This window comes from Agelaius phoeniceus, unplaced genomic scaffold (assembly GCF_051311805.1).
Source record: "Agelaius phoeniceus isolate bAgePho1 unplaced genomic scaffold, bAgePho1.hap1 Scaffold_115, whole genome shotgun sequence".
Taxonomy (NCBI): domain Eukaryota; kingdom Metazoa; phylum Chordata; class Aves; order Passeriformes; family Icteridae; genus Agelaius; species Agelaius phoeniceus.
The window spans coordinates 25,001-32,500 of record NW_027509878.1 but is presented as its reverse complement, the minus strand read 5'-3'; positions in this window follow the sequence as shown (position 1 = coordinate 32,500).

The window sequence follows — 7,500 nt, the reverse complement described above, 5'->3', positions numbered from 1 at the left end:
GTTGTCCCAGGCTCCTTGGGGTAGACCTGATGTCCGGGGCCACCGGGGTAGACCTGATGTCCGGGGCCACCGGGGTAGACCTGATGTCCGGGGCCTCCGGGGTAGACCTGATGTCCGGGGCCTCCGGGGTAGACCAGTTGTCCCGGGCCCCTGGGGTAGACCTGTTGTCCCAGGCTCCTTGGGGTAGACCTGATGTCCCGGGCCACCGGGGTAGACCTCATGTCCGGGGCCTCCGGGGTAGACCTGATGTCCGGGGCCTCCGGGGTAGACCAGTTGTCCCGGGCCCCTGGGGTAGACCTGTTGTCCCAGGCTCCTTGGGGTAGACCTGATGTCCCGGGCCACCGGGGTAGACCTGATGTCCGGGGCCTCCGGGGTAGACCTGATGTCCGGGGCCTCCGGGGTAGACCAGTTGTCCCGGGCCCCTGGGGTAGACCTGTTGTCCCAGGCTCCTTGGGGTAGACCTGATGTCCGGGGCCACCGGGGTAGACCTCATGTCCGGGGCCTCCGAGGTAGACCAGTTGTCCCGGGCCCCTGGGGTAGACCTGTTGTCCCAGGCTCCTTGGGGTAGACCTGATGTCCCGGGCCACCGGGGTAGACCTGATGTCCGGGGCCTCCGGGGTAGACCAGTTGTCCCGGGCCCCTGGGGTAGACCTGTTGTCCCAGGCTCCTTGGGGTAGACCTGATGTCCCGGGCCACCGGGGTAGACCTGATGTCCGGGGCCTCCGGGGTAGACCTGATGTCCGGGGCCTCCGGGGTAGACCAGTTGTCCCGGGCCCCTGGGGTAGACCTGTTGTCCCAGGCTCCTTGGGGTAGACCTGATGTCCCGGGCCACCGGGGTAGACCTGATGTCCGGGGCCTCCGGGGTAGACCAGTTGTCCCGGGCCCCTGGGGTAGACCTGTTGTCCCAGGCTCCTTGGGGTAGACCTGATGTCCCGGGCCACCGGGGTAGACCTGATGTCCGGGGCCTCCGGGGTAGACCTGATGTCCGGGGCCTCCGGGGTAGACCTGATGTCCGGGGCCTCCGGCGTAGACCAGTTGTCCCGGGCCCCTGGGGTAGACCTGTTGTCCCAGGCTCCTTGGGGTAGACCTGATGTCCCGGGCCGCCGGGGTAGACCTGATGTCCGGGGCCTCCGGGGTAGACCTGATGTCCGGGGCCTCCGGGGTAGACCAGTTGTCCCGGGCCCCTGGGGTAGACCTGTTGTCCCAGGCTCCTTGGGGTAGACCTGATGTCCGGGGCCACCGGGGTAGACCTCATGTCCGGGGCCTCCGAGGTAGACCAGTTGTCCCGGGCCCCTGGGGTAGACCTGTTGTCCCAGGCTCCTTGGGGTAGACCTGATGTCCCGGGCCACCGGGGTAGACCTGATGTCCGGGGCCTCCGGGGTAGACCAGTTGTCCCGGGCCCCTGGGGTAGACCTGTTGTCCCAGGCTCCTTGGGGTAGACCTGATGTCCCGGGCCACCGGGGTAGACCTGATGTCCGGGGCCACCGGGGTAGACCTGATGTCCGGGGCCTCCGGGGTAGACCTGATGTCCGGGGCCTCCGGGGTAGACCAGTTGTCCCGGGCCCCTGGGGTAGACCTGTTGTCCCAGGCTTCGGGGTAGACCTGTTGTCCCAGGCCTTCAGGGTAGACCTGTTGTCCCGGGCCGCCGGGGTAGACCTGTTGTCCTAGGCTTCGGGGTAGACCTGTTGTCCCGGGCCGCCGGGGTAGACCTGTTGTCCCGGGCCGCCAGGGTAGACCTGATGTCCTAGGCTTCGGGGTAGACCTGATGGCCGAGGCCCCTAGGGTAGACCTGTTGTCCCGGGCCTCCGGGGTAGACCTGTTGTCCCAGGCCCCTTGGGGTAGACCTGATGTCCTAGGCTTCGGGGTAGACCTGATGGCCGAGGCCCCTTGGGTAGACCTGTTGTCCCAGGCCCCTTGGGGTAGACCTGTTGTCCCGGGCCGCCGGGGTAGACCTGTTGTCCCGGGCCTCCGGGGTAGACCTGTTGTCCCGGGCCGCCGGGGTAGACCTGTTGTCCCAGGCCTTCAGGGTAGACCTGTTGTCCCGGGCCTCCGGGGTAGACCTGTTGTCCCGGGCCTTCAGGGTAGACCTGTTGTCCTAGGCTTCGGGGTAGACCTGATGTCCTAGGCTTCGGGGTAGACCTGATGGCCGAGGCCCCTTGGGTAGACCTGTTGTCCCAGGCCCCTTGGGGTAGACCTGTTGTCCCGGGCCGCCGGGGTAGACCTGATGTCCTGCGCTTCCGGGGTAGACCTGATAGCCCAGGCCCCTTGGGGTAGACCTTTTGTCCCAGGCCCTGGGGGTAGACCTGTTGTCCCCGGGCGGGCCCTCGCCTACGGCAGCCCGGCCCCTTGGCTAGACCTGTTGTCCCAGGCCCCTAGGGTAGACCTGTTGTCCCAGGCTCTTGGCTAGACCTGTTGTCCCGGGCCGGCCTTGGCCTACGGCAGCCTAGCAAGCGGCAAAAGGATGCAGACAGCGCCGGGGAGGCTGATGGGGGAGGGCGGGGCGCCCCCAACCGCCCATGGCCGGCTGCGCTTGCCACAGAGCGGGCAGGGCCAGGGGCCGGGGCAGGGCCAGGGAGAGAGGGCACGCCAGAGCGTGAATGCCTATGGGCGGGCCGGCGGGCGGCTGCGCGCGCGCGGGTGGCAGGGGGCCGGGTGGAGGTGGCTGGGGAGGGGTTGGCGAGGGGGCGGGGATGGTTGGCCGCGCCTTCCTTTCACGCGCAGCGGTGTGGTAGCCTGCAGGCGTGGCCGTGCGTTAGGGTTAGGGTTAGGGTTAGTTGGGGGGGGGGGGGGGGGTTAGGGTTAGGGTTAGGGTTAGGGTTAGTGGGGGGGGGGGTTAGGGTTAGGGTTAGGGTTAGGGTTAGTGGGGGGGGGGTTAGGGGGTTAGGGTTAGGGTTAGGGTTAGTGGGGGGGGGGTTAGGGTTAGGGTTAGTGGGGGGCGGGGGGAGTTAGGGTTAGTGTTAGGGTTAGGGTTAGTCGGGGGCGGGGGGAGTTAGGGTTAGGGTTAGGGTTAGTTGGGGGGGGGGGGTGCGTGTCACTGTTTCTGTCTCTGTGCGGACCAGGGCCGGTGGCTTCGTGCCGGCCCCGGGCGCCTCGGCACCGAGTCCCCACGGCCCCCTAGAGTCACGTCGAGGGCCCAAGACCTCTGCGGACCGTGAAACAACCCGCCCGAAAGCTACACACAGCGCCTGTGTGCTGGCGGCGGTGCCGGCGGCCGCCGTCGCCTCTACCGGCGGGCGGGGCGGGGCGGGGCGGGGAGGGGAGGGGCGCGGCGGGGCGAGCCGCATCGGGGCCAGGGGGGCCGGCCTGGGTAGGTTCCACCCCAGGAGGGCGTGGCGGGGCAGGGCGGGGGGTGGGTGGTGGGGGCGCTGTTTGGCCAGGTCAGCGTGTCAGCAGGCAGAGCACCGGCCTCGGCTTGCCCGTCGGCTCGGCTGGGGGCGCTTCCGATACGAAAGAAAAAGAAATCAAATGGGTCAATTTTTGGGTTGGTTTGCTTTCCCGGATAAGTTTCTCGTTCCAAGCAAATAGAAGAGCCATTCTTTCAGGAAAGGAGAAAAGAAAAAGGGGCGGGGCGGGGGGGGGCCCGGGGGGGTGGGGGACAACCCAAGAAAACCCAAATCCAAACCACAAGCCCCCCAACCCCCCCAAAAAAAACAACCTCAAAAATCAGTATCAGAGAAAGCCAAAGCAACTGGAAAAAACCCCCAAAAAACCCCCAAAACAGCCCCCCCCCCCCCCCCAGAAAAACAAAACAAAACAAAATACCAAAGCAAACCCAAACCAAATCCCCCCAAAGAACAACAACAAAAAAATGGAAAACATGTCATGGTCTTGAAAGGGGGGGGTGGGGTTGGGGTTCATTGTGTGGGACGGGGGGTCGATCGAGCCATCTGGCTCCGGGGTGTTATGAGGCTGTGAGCTTCGCCCGGCTCCGGGGTCGCTGGGCACGGCGAGGTGCCCGGGCGGCGGGCGACAACAGGGGGACAGCAGGTCTACCATGGATCCGAGCCGGACCCGGCTCATCAGGTCTACCCCGGCGGCGGCTGGGGACATCAGGTCTACCCCGGCTCCGGCCGGGGACATCAGGTCTACCCCGGCTGCGGCCGGGGACATCAGGTCTACCCCGGCTGCGGCCGGGGACAACAGGTCTACCTCCGCTGCGGCCGGGGACATCAGGTCTACCCCGGCTGCGGCCGGGGACATCAGGTCTACCCCGGCTGCGGCCGGGGACATCAGGTCTACCCCGGCTCCGGTCGGGGACATCAGGTCTACCCCGGCTCCGCCCGGGGACATCAGGTCTACCCCGGCTGCGGCCGGGGACAACAGGTCTACCCCGGCTCCGGCCGGGGACATCAGGTCTACCCCGGCTCCGCCCGGGGACATCAGGTCTACCCCGGCTCCGGTCGGGGACATCAGGTCTACCCCGGCTCCGCCCGGGGACATCAGGTCTACCCCGGCTGCGGCCGGGGACATCAGGTCTACCCCGGCTGCGGCCGGGGACATCAGGTCTACCCCCGCTGCGGCCGGGGACATCAGGTCTACCCCGGCTCCGCCCGGGGACATCAGGTCTACCCCGGCTGCGGCCGGGGACATCAGGTCTACCCCGGCTGCGGCCGGGGACATCAGGTCTACCCCGGCTCCGGTCGGGGACATCAGGTCTACCCCGGCTCCGCCCGGGGACATCAGGTCTACCCCGGCTGCGGCCGGGGACAACAGGTCTACCCCGGCTCCGGCCGGGGACATCAGGTCTACCCCGGCTGCGGCCGGGGACATCAGGTCTACCCCGGCTCCGCCCGGGGACATCAGGTCTACCCCGGCTCCGGCCGGGGACATCAGGTCTACCCCGGCTGCGGCCGGGGACAACAGGTCTACCCCGGCTCCGGTCGGGGACAACAGGTCTACCTCCGCTGTGGCCGGGGACATCAGGTCTACCCCGGCTCCGGTCGGGGACAACAGGTCTACCCCGGCTCCGGCCGGGGACATCAGGTCTACCCCGGCTGCGGCCGGGGACATCAGGTCTACCCCGGCTGCGGCCGGGGACATCAGGTCTACCCCGGCTCCGGCCGGGGACAACAGGTCTACCCCGGCTCCGGCCGGGGACATCAGGTCTACCCCGGCTCCGGTCGTGGACATCAGGTCTACCCCGGCTGCGGCCGGGGACATCAGGTCTACCCCGGCTCCGGCCGGGGACATCAGGTCTACCCCGGCTGCGGCCGGGGACATCAGGTCTACCCCCGCTGCGGCCGGGGACATCAGGTCTACCCCGGCTCCGGTCGTGGACATCAGGTCTACCCCGGCTCCGGTCGGGGACATCAGGTCTACCTCGCTCCGGGGTCCGCCGGGGGCCGGCCTTGCCCCCTGGTGGCGGGCGCCGGCCGGGGACATCAGGTCTACCCCGCTCCGGCGGGACTTAGTGCAATTTCGGCGCCGGCCGGGTAGACCTGTTGTCCCGGCCGTCTGCGGAAGTTCACCAAGGGGTCGCTGTTGTCGGCCGCCTCCGGCTGCGTCATGGTAGGAGGCGGCCTGCGTTGGCGCCCCTCCCCGGTCGAGCTGCATTGGTCCTCTTGGAGGCCTGGCCGGCTTTGGACTCGTCTGTCCGTCTTATGGGAGCGAGGTGACGGGCCGCATCCCCGCAGGTTGACCCCGTACCTGCGTCCGAGGCGGAGCGGAGCGGCCGCGCGTGCGGTCGCCAGGGCCAAGCGAGTGCCGCCTAGCCGGGACGAAGCGCGCGTGCCTTTGTGTCCCGGCTCCCGTCCTTCCCAGGGAAAAGTGGGTCCAGTTGGCGAGGCGAGAGAGAAGGGGCCGCGCGAAAGAGGCGGATCCGCGGAGGCGAGAGAGAAGGGCCGCGCAAGAGCGGATCCGGAGAAGGCCGAGAGAGAGAGCAAGAAGGGGGCGAAAGACGATCCGAGAAAGCTGCTCGCCGGCCCCGAGGCGAGGCGGGGAGAGAGAGCCGAGAGAGCGAGAGCGAGCCCAGAGAGAGAGTTGCCGAGAGAGAAGAGAGAAAGAGAAGCCGCGAGCAGCGTGTCCCGCTCCGGCCCGGCTTCTGCCGGTCGATTGGCCACGGGGGGGGGCGGCCCCCCCCGGGCACCGGTGGCGGGCGAGGCGGCGGCGCCTCGTCCCTTTTCTGCCCGGCCTTAAGCCGGGGGCCCGCTCGGCGGGCGCGGTTTTGGGCCCGTCGGTCCGCCTCGGCGGTGGCGGCGGTGCTCGGCCCGCGTTGGAGAAGCCGTCCCCCTCCCTCGGCCTTAAGCCGGGGACCCGCCTTGTGGCGGGCAGAATTTTTGGGCCTAGTTCTTTTTTTTTTTTTTTTTTTTTTTCGAACTTGCCGGGCCCGGCACCCGACGGAGAGCCCCCCGGACTGGTCCTGGGCGAGGCGGCGGCGCCTCGCCTACCTCGGTCGTGGCCGGATCGACTGAGCCGCTTGTGCCGGGCGGGGCCGGCTTTGCCGCTTTGCCGGGTCGGTTGCTTTCGGTTGAGGCGGGCGGAGTGTGGGGGGCACCCGCCAGGCCTCCTCCGCGGGCCTTGTGTCTTTTTCTCTGGCGGCCCTAAGCCGCGGCACTGAGGAGCGTTGCGACGACAGCGCGAGGCGGGATGCCGGTGAGTCCGTGGTGGGGAGGCAGTTGAGGCCCGTCACTCGGCCCCCCCGCTGCGGGCCCCTGGCCCCGTGGCCCCCGTGGCTAGCACGGGGCGTTGCGAACGCGCCTCCGTGTGCCTTTTTCTTTTGTCGTGCCGTCCCCCGGCCTTCTTTGTTCCGGCAGGGCAAGCCGACCGCCGCGAGGCCGGGCGAAAGCCGCCGGTGGCCCGTGGCCGCGCCAGGTCGGTGGCACTTTTTCTCGCACGCTCGGCCGGGTTCTCCCCGGGCCGCTCCAGTCCCGCCGTTGCCGGCTGCGGGCGGGCGGGTGGCGGCACCCCCCGCGCTCCTCTGCTGCTGAGGCGAGCGAGCGAGCCGACGGGCAGGTGGGCTGGGCGGCCGTCGCCGTTGTTGTCCCAGGAAGCGTGGCCGTGGGGCCCTTGTCGCCGTCGGCGCGGAGCCGCGGCTGATCGATGTGGCTTTTCGGGTGGCGTCGGAGAGGGCCCCCGGCGGGCCGGCTCTCCTTCCGAGGCTTCTCTGTGGCGGGGAAGCCACGGCGGGGAGGGTCCGGTGCTCGGGCAGGGCGGTCTCCTTTCCAATTCGCTTCCCGTCGCAGGCGAGGTGTCGCCCCTCCCGCTGGCCTGGGGAAGGGCGTCTTGACCGTCCCGAGCTGTGTGACGGCCGCGTGGCCCCGCGAGCCTTCAGGTGTCCTTGAAAAAACCACGCGAGGTGCCGGTGCCGGCCCCGGTCCGGGGAGCGCCCGTGTGGGTGCCGGCCGCGAGCAGCGCCGGGCGGCGGTGCGGCTGGAGCTGAGCCGCGAGAAGGGAAAAGAGACGAGAGAGAGAGAGAAAGAAGGGCGAAAGTGTGCCCGAAGGCGATGGGGCGCGGACGCGGGTGGCCCAGAGCCCGGTCCGCAGGCTCCTTTGCCGTTCCGC